We start from the raw sequence: 13,253 nt of genomic DNA, 5'->3' as shown, positions 1-13,253 counted from the left end.
CCTTTCCAAGGGCATTTAATTCCCCATACTTAAAGAGAGACATGCACAAGGGATGCATGAGTTTGACTCCCAACACCCAAAAAAATGTGGGAAGTGAACACAAATAATTACATGATTTTTCTGTTATGACGGAAATCATGAAATGAACAGGAGTAAAAATACAAGCTCTATTACTTTCCTCTTCTCAACTCCTACAATGCTTTGTATCTTTCCTATGTCACTTTTGCCTTGTAGGAATTTCTGTTTATTTCCTATTAGTTTATGTAGTCCTCAGGGAAGAAGGGACTTGCTCATTTGTTTTCTTTTCTTGCTTTTTTTCTTCTTCTTCTTCTTTTTTTAATGGTACTGGGAATTGAACTGAGGGACACTTTATCACTAAGCGACTGCATTCTCAGCCCACCGTCCCCTTTTAAATTTTTATTTTGAGATATGGTCTAATTAAGTTGCCCAGACTGGCCTCAAACTTGATCCTGTTGCTTCAACCTCCTGAGTAACTGGGATTACAGGTGTGTGCCACTGTACCTAGCAGTTTTCTGAGCCTACTGCAGTGCCAATCAGTGGTAGTAGTTTAAAGGTCCTGGCATTTGAGGATTCTCTCACATTGGTACATGTTGTGTCTGATTATTGAAATGAAGAAAGAAAATGAAAGTGTCAAACAACTTATCTTTAAGCATCACATGGTCTGTTGGTTTCATAACTTCACCCTTATACCTAAGTCTTCTCTCATATTCTTCACTCATGGGCGATGTTTCTTTTGACTAGTGAGCCACATTGAAAAGAAAGTTCTATAGAGACTGAGTCCTATAGGTTGGCAACTTAGCTGTCCAGTGCTTAGGGAATGAAACTGCAGGATTCATGGGCATTCTTGTCTCCCTTTAGGAAATTTTCAAGGGAGAAATTGCCAGAAGGTCTCAGAAAGAGTATTTTTAATTCTGTGTGGAAGATCTATTTGCTTTTCTATTTAGAAGTTTAAACTCTATGTGGACAGTACTTATTAGACACCATTGAATATATTAAATGTGGCAAAGTCATACTGAAAAGTTAAAACATTTTTTCTGCCCTTAAAAGATGGACTTTTGAGGAAGATGGACCACTAGAATTTATATATCTACAAGAATATTCTTGCCAGGCACGGTGGTGCACACCTGTAATCCCAGCAGCTGGGGAGGCTGAGGCAAAAGGATCACAGTTTCAAAGCCAGCCTCAGCAATTTAGCAAGACCCTGTCTCAAAATAAAACATAAAAAGGGGTGGGGATGTGGCTCAGTGGTTAAGCACACCTAGGTTCAATCCCTGGTACCAAAAGAATATTCTTTTTTTAAAAAAAATATGGAACACTTTGTCAGGTGTGGTGGTACATACCTGTAGTCCTGGCTGCTCAGGAGGCTGAGGCAGGATGATCACAAGTTCATAACCAGCCTCAGCAATAGTGAGGCACTAAGCAACTCAGCAAGACCCTGTTTCTAAATAAAATACAAAATAGGGCTGGGGATGTGGCTCAGTGGTCGAGTGCCCCTGAGTTCAATCCCCGGTAACTATCCCTCCCCACAAATATGAAACACTTCATGAGTTTATGTGTCATCCTTGTGCAGGAGTCATACTACTTTTCTCTGTATCATTCCAATTTTAGTATTTGTCTGCCAAAGCAAGCACAAGAATTTTCTAAATACTGTGTGTGTGTGTGTGTGTGTGTGTGTGTGTGTATCCTCTGAGAGGAAGTAAAAACAAACTCATTGGATGGGATCTGGAGTTAATACCAGAAGAATTGGGATAAGGTATTTCTGAAAGAGGCGAATTTTGAGCTAAGAGTTAGGAGGATTTTGTGTGGTGAATGACTGAATGGCTATCAAAGGAAAAGTCACAACTAGGTATTTTATAGTTACATTTAGGGACTTTCCTTAGGTGTGGTGGGTTGAGGGAATCCTTCAAAAGCTCTTTGGTTTCTGTTAATCTTATGCTTAAAACTTGAGCAATTCTAATAAAAATTAAATCTAATTTAAAAAATAAAGCTTGAGCAATTCTGATGCTATGCATCGTCTGCTTAGACTGTTTTACTCTGAAGAACCCTTTTCAGTTGTAGTTGTAGTGTGGGTGTAACTAGGAAAAAGATGGCACCTTGAGATGGTGGCATGATAATACAGCTTGGTTTAAAGAAGGAGCAGGTAGTGAAAGTTGCAGCATTTTGGGAGCAGAGCAGGGTGAAATTGCTGAATTTGGTGAGGTCATAAGGAGATGCCAGACTCAAGCAGAGTATCCCCCAAGTGTAGGCTGGCCATTCATACTGAAGTAAGTAAGAATAAATCTAAGATGGATGGGATTAGCTACCTACAGAAGTAATTCATTGAGTGGCCTATTTGTGTGTGTGTGTGTGTGTGTGTGTGTGTGTGTGTGTGTGTTTTATGAGACTAGTTTACAGATCTCAAGGGTCTAGGCAAATGCCTCAGTGAGGGAAACTGTGACATCTCAAATATCTCATACAGAACTTTAGAGCTATAGAATTTTATGAGTTCTAGGAGACTCTATCAGTCTAAAGACTCATCAAACCACTTTATTTTACTTATGAGGGAATGAAGGTCTGCAAGGATAAGAGAACTCTCATGTAGACGAACAGTTTTAGAATTTGGCAGCAGGGTCCAGGGCTCTGAACTCTGAATTCAGCATACTGCCTTGCTGTGTGTTCCATGGCTATGCGTGAACTTTACGTGGGAAGTAGGCAGGTCTGAGACCAAGGTGTGTGTAGTGTTGAGGCCTACAATAATTAAAAGAGGAAGTGATCCAAGGCTAAAAATCCTGCCCCAAATACTGCCTCCTCTCCTAACCCACATCCCTTTCTTGCACCTCTTGGACTTATGTACCTCTCTGCACTTAGAAGCAATTTAAGAAAACTAATAGGTGTTAATTCGTGATTTCTAAGGACATGTATTAACAGAGGAACAATAATAATTTATCAGTGTACCTGGATCATCCCAAAGCAATGGAACAGGATATTTGTCCAGCTTGTGCAATGTACACAAACTCTCCATAAAAAAACATTTGTCTTCTTTTTCTTTTACTTTTTTTTCTGTGTTTAACAAGCAGTGCGTATTTGTAGCTAAAGACATTTCAGGCTTGGTTTGGTGGCACACACCTGTAATCCAAGCTGCTAGGTAAACTGAGGCAGGAAGATTGCAAGTTTGAAGCTAGCCTGGGTGATTTAGTGAGACCCCTGTCTCAAAATAAACTAAAAGGACTGGGGGTATAGATCAATGTAGAGTGTTTGCCTAGCATGTACAAGGCCCTGGGTTCCATCCTTATTACTGAAAAAAAAAAAAAAAGATATTTCAGTCACTGGAAGGGTATAACCCCCTATTGAAAATTAATAAATTGGCATTTTAATTTCTGAATTAGTCTTCTGGTTTTTTTTTTTTTTTTTTTCTCCTGGTACTGGGAATTGAACCCAGAGGTGCTCTACCATCAAACTACATTCCCAACCCTTTTATTTATTTTTAAATTTTGAGACAGGTCTCAATAAATTTCCCAGGCTGGCCTTGAACTTGTCATCCTGCTGCCTCAGCCTCCTGAGTTGCTGGGATTATAGGCACCCTGCCTCTCATGATTTGTAGTAGGTATCAGTCACTTTTCTAGAGTCTGATCATCCTTGAATGAACTAATAAAAACCAAGTGAGACACATTGGGCCTTTGGTGACCCCTACAGAGTATAGACTCCCCATGAGGAACTGTCTGAACAGCCAGGCAGGGTATTTCAATCCATGTATCTCTTTCCCTTCTCCCAAATTTATTTTCTTTGAAAGAGATACAGGTCTCACTCTGTTCTCTGGACTGGCCTTGAATTCCTGGACTCAAAAATTCCTGCTGCCCCAGCCTTCTAAGTAGTTGGGACTATAGGTGTGTGCTGCCTGTCTGGTTCCTTAGGTACTTCTTAAGGAAAGCACTGTGTGCTGGAGCTCCTCTACCACCATCTCAGAGTATTAATGTGGCTTAAAAGTATCATGGTAAGTATTTGGAGTTTGCTTACTGGATGCTGTGTCTTCGTTTAGTGCACTAAGCAGATTCAACTATACACCCCCTTTCATGGAACCTCACGCATACAGTAGGAAATCCTGCCTTCAGTGTTGGGGCTTGGCCTGTCTGGAGAAGCCCTTTGGGTGGTAAGTGGGAGGTGTAGAAGTTCCATCTTGGAATGGATTTCTCTGAGTACTCTCTTAACTTGGACTTCCTTTCTTTAACTTTATAGGCCAGAGAAGGAGGGAACTCTTCATGCCCTTTTGCCTTTGTTTTCTTATAGCCATTTTAGGAAATTTAGAATAGAGGATTCCCCAGAGTTTTGTCTTCCTGATCTAGAAAGCCCTAGTACCTCAGAGTCTGAGGATCTTCATGCACCGACCTGTTCAGAACCACCTGGGTGGACCAGCAATGATACACAGACTCAGGATAGAGCCCGTCTCTCCTGAACTGCTTCTGAGGCCTGGAAACTTTAATCAAATGACCATTGTACCAGCCTTGTATTGGGACTCAGAATGCTGGTTTTCAGCTTGTTCTTATATATAAATATAGGTCTTTCTAGATATAAAAAGTGAGAGAGTCTGTAAGTTGCTTTTTTTTTCTATACCCCCTTTCATGAGGCAAGCTAATGAGATGCGTATCATTAAAGGCCTGATGTTTTGTGGGACGGAGCCTTTTAAACTGGATGTGCCTGGCTTAGTTATGGCAAATATTTACCAAAAAAAAAAAAAAAAAAAAAAAAAAAAAAAACCCAGGGACATACCATATAAAATTAGAGTTCTGAAAATAGTACTGAGAGAGGGAGAAAGAAAAAAAAAAAAAAAAAAAAAAAACGGGACAGAAAATACAGGCCCGTCTGTTTGGGGAAAAGGGAAAAAGAGATAAAATGAGAGAAACCTCGGCAGTAAAAACAGCATCTTGGTAAACAGACTATAAAAAAAATTGTGACCTGCTTTCTGGCAGCCCTGGCGGCTGTCGAGCGGGTGAAGGTGGCGGAGCTGGCGTCTGTGTGGACACACCGTGCCCGGGGCGCATGGCTCCCCTGGCCGCGCAGGGCGTTAAATTTAGCCACATAATGATGGGCCTGACGAGCAGCCTCTTGTTGACCACACCATAATTACTGCTTCACTTTATGAATTTTATTTTGCTTATTCTGTTTCCTCCTTCTTTGGCACGAAGGAGGCCTGGAGTCGGGGGAGTTCTGCCCCTCCCCTTACTGGACAAATGAGTCTTCACAGAAACTTGGGCTCCTGGGCCCTCAGGATAAAGAGTAAGCTCCCTTGATAAGTCAGAAAGGGAGGACGGTTTGCTGGTCCCCAGTGTTCTTGATGTACTAGCCCTACTTCTCAGAACTCTTGGAGAAAATGTCCTACAGTCATTGGTCTAAGATGACACTTGCATGTGAGTCTGAGAGGTTGAGACTCTTATTCTGTGCTCTCAGGACTAAGTGTCCTGGTGTTGTTGAATTTTTTTCATCTTTAATCCCAAGCTCCCTAGGCAACTCTTTCAAAGTCTAGTTTTGACATTCTGTATCATGAAAAGGTTCATTGTTGTATATATTTTAGTTGTGGTGATAACTGGGTTCTGGAAGATAAGGATCTAATGTAATCAAGTAACTCTGGGTAACAGAAAAATGTAAATTCAGAATATTCTGTTGAAACCTCAAATATTGTCCTTCTTGGGTGTTGGATTAGACGCTGATCTTGGGTTTAGCTTGCTAGAGCATACCATGGCCTTTGTCAGAGTGGTATTCTAAGGCTTAGCCTTACATACAACTCCAGGCAAGGGGCCAGAAGTCCTTGGCATCAGACCAAAAGTACCATATGGGGCAGAGAACATAGGCTATAAGAGCAGTGGAAGAGTTATTTGGACTAGGTACTAGGTCACTGGGGGTGAAGTTCTTGAATGTGACCTAGGCTGGCAGCTACCAATGGCCCCACAGTGGCCCTCCAACTGAGGAAGTGGTGGAAAAGGAAAAGCAAACAGGGGTTGTGGTCAGGGTACTGGCTTGTCTGTCATTGGCTAAGACTGTCCTGTTTGTGTGTCAGGGGTGGTTGGGCTCCTCCCGAGGCCAGGCAAGAACGTGTCAAGGAGAAGCTTCTTGCAGCTCTTGTTTTCCCAAAACAAAGGAAGCTCCTTGCATTGCTGGAAGTTGAGTGCTTGGATGCTGAGTTTGTTACTGCCTGATAACCTGGCCGCTAACTCCTGCCCTCCTCTTCACCCCATAAGGCCACTGGTGTAGCGGGAGTAGCTTCCTGTTCCTCATCCTTAGGGAGCACATTCACTCTTTATTGAACCCAGAAGTGGGAAAAGAGAAGAGCTAGCCTATCCCAGGACCCACTGGCTTCTTTTCACATGGAAACCTTCTGAAACAGTATTTTTCAACATAACCTGACATACAATCTTATTGTGTACATAATCAAGGAGCAGCATGTACCATGGTGACTTACCTACCATACAAGTTCAGCAATAAAACTGTTTTGTACCCTGTTCATTGGGATGAATCCTCTGAACTTTGGGTGTCCTGGTAATGTCAGATTACTAAGTCTTTAAATGCTTACACTCAATTTCTGTAATGATATCATCATGGACTCATTGCAAAGAGTTCATGGATCAGCATCAGTTCTTTGAGCACACTTTGCCTGTTTTTTTTTTTTTTTCTTTTTCTTATTTTATTTCTTTATTTTTATTTTTATGTGGTACTAAGGATTGTACCCAGGGCCTCACACATGCCAGGCAAGTTCCACCACAGAGCCACAACTCCAGCCCCCACCTGTGGGCTTTTCATTTTTGTTTTTTGAGATGGGGCCTTGCCATATTGCCCAAACCAACTTTGAACTTACCATCCTCCTACCTCAGCCTCCTGAGCAGCTAATATTACAGGCCTGTGCTGCAGTGCCTGTTTTTTTGTTGTTTTTTTTTTGCGGTGCTGGGGATTGAACCCAGGGCCTTATGCTTGAGAGGCAAGCACTCTACCAACTGAGCTATCTCCCCAGCCCCAGTGCCTGGTTTCTGGTGATACTTTGAATAACAATGTTCTAGAACTTTAAGACTAGCTAGTTGAGCTAGTCCCTATTAGATCTAGTGGTTTTAAACTAAATCTATTCAGTGGAGATTAATAGAAAAAGAAATTCTTTTTTTTTAAAATATTTTTTAGTTGTCAATGGACCTTTATCTTATTTTTTTATAGGTGGTGCTGAGATTAAAATTCCATACCTCACACATGCTAGGCAAGCACTCTACCACAGAGCTACAACCCTAGCCCCCAAAAAGGAATTCTTAGGGGAATTTCAGGTAGCAAGAAGCATTGATTCTCAATTGCCATGTCATGCTAAAGAGCACTGACAGTCAGGTGGAAGGTTAGACTAAAGTTTCTTCCCCTAGCTTGGCATGGTGGTACACGCCTATAATTGCAGCAACTTGGGAGGCCGAGGCAAGAGGATCACAAGTTCAAGGCCAGCCTTGGCAACTTAGTGAGACCTTATCTTAAAAATAAAAACGACAAAAGGGCTGGGAATGTAGCTTAGTGGTAGAGCATCCCTGGTTCAGTCCTCAGTATTGGAAAAATAAAATAAAATAAAAAAGATTTCTTCCCCAGTGGCAAGTTTCTGTGATTAGAAGGTATGGTGTGAGGCCAAGAGGTAAAGTTAATGACTGTGATGATTTTCCTGTGGTGTATTGATTCTAAACCTTAAATTACCCTCTGGGAGACTTAATGAGGTACAGAAAAAAGAAAAGGAGTGAGTGCTTTCATACAATTCATTATCATCTAGGTATGAGGTTCCCCCCACCCCCACCCCAATGCTAGGGATTGAACTCAAGGCCACTTGCATGCTGGACAAGCAGCTCTACCACTGAGCTACATGTGCAGGCCTCTGGGGTCTTTCTTATGCAGATTGATTATGTTTGGTCAGCTTTATCTTAGTCTTCTGTTAGGAGGCCATCAAATTGTTTCTAGAGGTTGAGAGATCTAGGATGGAGGAGAAAAGCAAATACTGGCAGAGTTGTGGAATTCAAGAGAGAGATAAGAAATGAGCCTTGGATTAGAAATGTGGATTACTGGCAGGGTTTACTTGACAGCCCTATTTGGAGGGTGGTGATAGTGGAGAATATTCAAGAAGAGCTAAAAGCCTAGGTCAATAGGACAACTGGTTGGAAAGGAGGAGTCATACAATCAAAGGTTTTTCCTTGAGAGAAAGAAAGAGAGAGAGAGAAAGAAGAGTAAAGAGACTAAGAGGGAAGCCTGTTTGGAAAGTAAACCAAAATGTTAAAGGATAGACAGAAAAGAACTAGGCCCAGCCTGAACCTCTGCTTCTTTTCTAATGCCCCACTAACCCCACAGATCTGCAATCAGGCAAGGAAACCAAATGGAAACTACTGATCATAGTAAATCTGGTCATGTGTCCCTGCTTAAAACTGTTGGGTGGCTTCCTATTGCCCTTAGGATAAAGTCCAAACTCCCTAATCAAACCATCAAGGCCCTTTATGATCTGACCTCTACTCAGATCTCCAACTTCATTTCCCATTCTTCTGCTGGGCCACCCCTCCCACACACACGCACAGACTCTGCCTTCTGTCCCAGCTCTACACTTTAGTCATGGTGAATTGCTATCACTTCCTAGAGCTCATTTCTCTTATCTCTAGTCCTTGGCACATGCTACTCCCTTTAGGCCCCCCTGCCAACCACTAACAAGGCTTTTCACCTAACTCCTCTGGTTTTTGGGTCTTGTTTGTTTGTTTGTTCTGCAGTATTGGGAGTGAACCTAGGGCAAGTGCTCTATCACTGAGCTGCACTAGAGCCTGGTCTTTGGATTCTAGTGAAGATGTTACTTCCTCTTCAGTTTTAGTTGTCTTTCTTATGTGTTACTATTTGCTCAGTCCTACGCTATCTCAATGCTGTACTATAATTACTGGCTTTTCTGATTCCCCCCAGTAGATGGCAAGTTTCCTGAGGGCATGGACATTGTATCTTATTCAACTTTTCTCCTTCATGGGAAGCACTCAGTATAGTTTTGTGCTGTGTGTTCCACTGAGAAATTTAGCCTTTGTAGTTTCATTGGCTCTATAGCTACCTGGTGAGGTAGGCAGGCTTCACTGAAGAAAAGGTAACACAATTATATTGACCACCTACCCAGAAAAAAATACTAAGATAGACAGGCATGGTGGCACATTCCTGTAATCCCAGCAACTTGGGAGACCAAGGCAGGATGGTTGTGAGTTCAAAACCAGCCTCAGCAACTTAGTGAGGCCCTAAGCAACTTAGTGAGACCCTCTAAATAAAATGTAAAAAGGGCTGGTGATGTGGCTCAGTGGTAAAGGGCCCCTGGGTTCAATCCCTGGTACCTAATACTAGTAACAATAGCAACAACAACAATAAATAAAATAAAATAAAATAAAACAACAACAACAATAAAATAAAGAACAAATTTGTAGTTATTGTTTTTTTGTAAGCCCTCAGGGTAACTTAAGACTGAGAAGATGTGATAAATTGGCTTAAAGAAATTGACTGACCCCGAGTTCCACAAGTAATTGTAGTAGAAACCAGAACCTTGTCCTTGACTTTCTAGTACAGAGCTTTCCCCGCTTTCCACACTGACTTTAAGGTGCTGTTCTAATAAAATGTGTTTGAGAATGAAGTAATGTAGAGAGTAAGAAAGCAGTCCTGTAACTCATCTTAAATCTGCCATTAAAATGCAGGTTCTAAAATTAGAGAAAAATGGCCAAACACCAAGGTGGATTATCCCTACGTAGAAGGTCAAAGAAAACTGTTAGAACCACACAACATGGAAATGAGCTGAGACAGAGCTGGAGGGAATCCTCCGTCCTGGAGAAAGATCTGAGAGAGACTGACATTTTCAGCAGCCTGATGTTTTCCTTGGGGCTGCCCTGAGAATAGACTAGCCAAGTAGGATGAGACAGAACTGGGGGAGGGGAGATTCTTGCTGACCTTCTTCTACCTCCAGCAAGTCATCAGCCATCCAACAAGCAAGGTAGAGGAGATAGGATACATAGGGCTGCCTCTCAGCCCCTTTTGTCCCTCAGCTTATGGGAGCCACAGCGAATGGGTATCACCCGATTTAGAAGCCTAGTCTGTAGGCAGGGCTGGCCACAGGACCAGGTTCAAAATTATTCCTGTGCCCTGCCTTTGGGCTGAGGAGAGCATGGCCCGGGTTCTCTCACCAGCAGGGATCAGTAAATTCTAGCCATACAGGACCCAGACACTCTTTGTCCAGCTCTGTTTTCCCAGTGTCTCCTGGGGAGTGATTCAGGGCCAAGGTGACAGTGGGTTTGGAGTGCAGATGAAAGGACTTCAGGGACCACAAGACAAGATCCCTTGTGTGGTGGCTGCTGGAAAGAGGAGGGAGTGAGCGTGTGTAGAGGTCAGTGACGCAATGGCCCTGGCTTGCAGGCGTGGAGGAGGAGAAGGCTCGCGGTGTGTCTCCCTATAAAGAGGGCCTCACCACATGAAGCAGGGGGTGAAGGTGATCCCACTGTGAGTCACCCAGGAAGGGACGCTGTGTGCCCAGAGCCCAGAAGAGAGAGAGGACTTGTGGATTTCCCATTCTTTCCTTCTATGATTTTATGCGTAATATGGATTGCTTTAGTCACTCAAGCTGCGCTGCTTCCCTTTCTGTCTTCTAATCCATTCTTTCCCCTTTCTCTGCACTGTCCCTGATCTGCACTGTCCCTGATGTGTACAGGTTTTAAATCTATCAATGTGTTCTTGATTTCTCTAACTTTTTTCTCCTCTTTCTGAAATTTGGAATCTTTTGATGTCAAGAAACCCAAGCCACATTGTTTGCCTTTGAGAAGATGGCCTGGTACTCTTTGCCAAGCAGGGTCATTCTTAGATTGTGTTTGCTTTCTTCCTTATCTTCAATCAAGGCAGGTATCACATCCTGGACTGGAATCTGGAGGGATTCTAGGGTGCCCCTGGATCCAATTGCCCCTCAGCTGAAGGCAGTCATAGTCTGTCCTTTATTGAGGTCTGGGACTGCAGAGAGTTCTGGGGAGTGTCCCTGTAATCAGCCAGCCACCAACCCCACACTGCCTTGTAATAAAGCAGCTCTATATTTGTTCTGTTTATAGTCTCCTCTGTAATAATGCCACAGCCCTCACTTCTCTCTTTCTCTTTGGGGAGATTTTTTGGGTACTAGAAAATTTTGAAATGTTAAAGAGGGTTGTAGATGCAGAAAATGTTTTTATCTCAGATGTCTTCTGTTGGGAAGATGCCCAGGAAAGGCGGGCATCCCATGCCCTTTGGAAGGAGTGTGTTGTGGCAAGTGTGTTGTGTGTGTGCAGTGTGGCTGGGGCTGTGTGTGGGGAGGGGCCGTGGGTGTGTGCTGTGTGGTTGGAGTAGGTGTGGGGTGGCAAGTGGGGAGTGTGAGAGGTGTGTGGAAGGGGCTGTGCACCAATGGAAAACCTGGCAGATTTACAAATGGTCAGCTGTGCTGGATGGTGCAAGTTAGATATTTAGCTCCAGAATGGAACCTTTTAAAGCAGACATTCTGTTCATTATTTTGGTGGATGCCCCTTGACTCCGCTCTCCAGCCTTTTGAGGCGTAGGCCCATGGTTTTGCTGGCATTCCTTGTTTCTCCTGCCTATTCCTCCTAGTTCCTCATCTCACTCTTTGTTGGCCAGGAAGAAGTCAGAGATCAACTGTTATAGAAGAGTGAACTGTAAGCCGCCTTGGTCCAGGCTAGTAAGAGTAGCTGACTGTTCCAGGCTGAAAGCTCTGCAGTCTACCTGTATGATCAATATGGGAGTTGTTATTGCCAGGCTATTGCTAACAATTCTGATTCTTCCTATTTCCCTCCCCCATTCTACCTCTGCCCACCCCCCTCAGATTCTATAAATACTTTATTATATGGCACTAGTAAAACTTCAAGTATTTCTTTTTATTAGAGCCACATAATATGGTAATTGTGTGACAGAACACAGATCCCGTGAGCAGCCCCCACCCTCTTCCTAGGTGTGGCCTCTCACCACCTCAGCTTGGGCGAGGTCCACAGGCCTCTCTGTTCCTTCTGAGTGCATGGAGGGGGCTGGGTCAGCTTTTCAGACAGAGCTAAGGGGTCAAGGCCTTGGAGTAGGATGGGGCTAAAGGAATGAAGAGGCCATTTTTCTAACTTTAAGAGTAGTTTATCCTGGTGTGTGAGTACAGCAGGAATCTCATTATTAGCATTAATTCTGCCCACTGCATGGGGACACCTAGCCTACCTTTCCTTTCAACAGCACTATCATGTGGCACAGAAGCAGGTTTTAAACTTAGACTCAGGGCTAGGGGTAGAGGATTTCTTTGGTTGATTCTGATTCACAACACTACTTGTTTGTTTTTTTCAATAATGGTCATCATTCTTTCTGTTGTCTCTTGGGTTTAAAGTCTGTAGGTGTTAAAAGATATGTATATATATATATATATGTATATATATATCTTTTTTATGTATTATATATATTTTATATCTCTATATATTTTATTTGTTCTAATTAGTTATAAATGACAGTAGAATGCATTTATTCATTTTGATAAATCAAAATGATTTTCTCATTTTCCTGATTGTACATATTGTAGGATCACATTGGTCATGAAGTCATATATGTATTTTGATGCTCAGGATCAAACTCAAAACCTCCCGACTCACGCATGCCAGGCAAGAGTTCTACCACTGAACTACACCTGCAGCTGCAGGTGCAAATAGAAACGGATACTTCCTATCTTTTACTGCTTTAATACTAGAACATCTTTCTTTTTAAACCTGTCATTGTTCCCTATATCTGCTAGTCTCATGGAGGGTATAGGACTGGAAACTGCACAGTTTATAGATCTTCCATTATTGTTTACACGTGACCCTCAAAATGTATATATATATATATATATATTTTTTTTTTTTTCCCCCCGATTATCGTGATTTGATTCTGGTTTCTGTCTAATGTGATCTGCCTTTGAACCTTTCTTGCTCCTCTGATGTAGCAATTGAACTAGGTCAGTATAACCCTACTGGGTTTTTTGGAATTGCATATGAATTAGTTTGTACATCCTAACTTCTGCAAGGCTTGAGATTGGGGATTCCTGCCCAGGTAGCATCTAACAGAAAGCCCCCAGTGCCAGGGACATGGGGCACAATGTTTAGTCTTTTCTTAACTGCCCACGTGCCCATGTTTGCATAGGGGCCAAAAAATAGCAGATCCCTACACTGGTCTCTGCTGTCCACTCATTACTCCCCATGGGGATGTATGGGCATATGCTCTTC

The 13,253-nt window shown here is 42.7% G+C and overlaps 1 protein-coding gene and 1 non-coding gene across 4 annotated transcripts in view; one reads left to right on the top strand and one right to left on the bottom strand.

Moving 5' to 3' along the window:
• Nhej1 (non-homologous end joining factor 1) overlaps nt 1–13,253 on the top strand; it is an 88,083-nt gene that overhangs the window by 21,779 nt on the left and 53,051 nt on the right. The gene's annotated exons all lie outside the window — the stretch shown is intronic.
• Nucleotides 1,547–1,650, bottom strand: LOC124981463 (U6 spliceosomal RNA). Its single transcript, XR_007107987.1, has one exon. It is a non-coding gene; the product is annotated as a U6 spliceosomal RNA (small nuclear RNA).

Source organism: Sciurus carolinensis, chromosome 3, assembly GCF_902686445.1.
Source record: "Sciurus carolinensis chromosome 3, mSciCar1.2, whole genome shotgun sequence".
NCBI lineage: Eukaryota > Metazoa > Chordata > Mammalia > Rodentia > Sciuridae > Sciurus > Sciurus carolinensis.
Note: the sequence above shows the minus strand (reverse complement) of the source record. Positions and strands in the feature narration are given on the sequence as shown.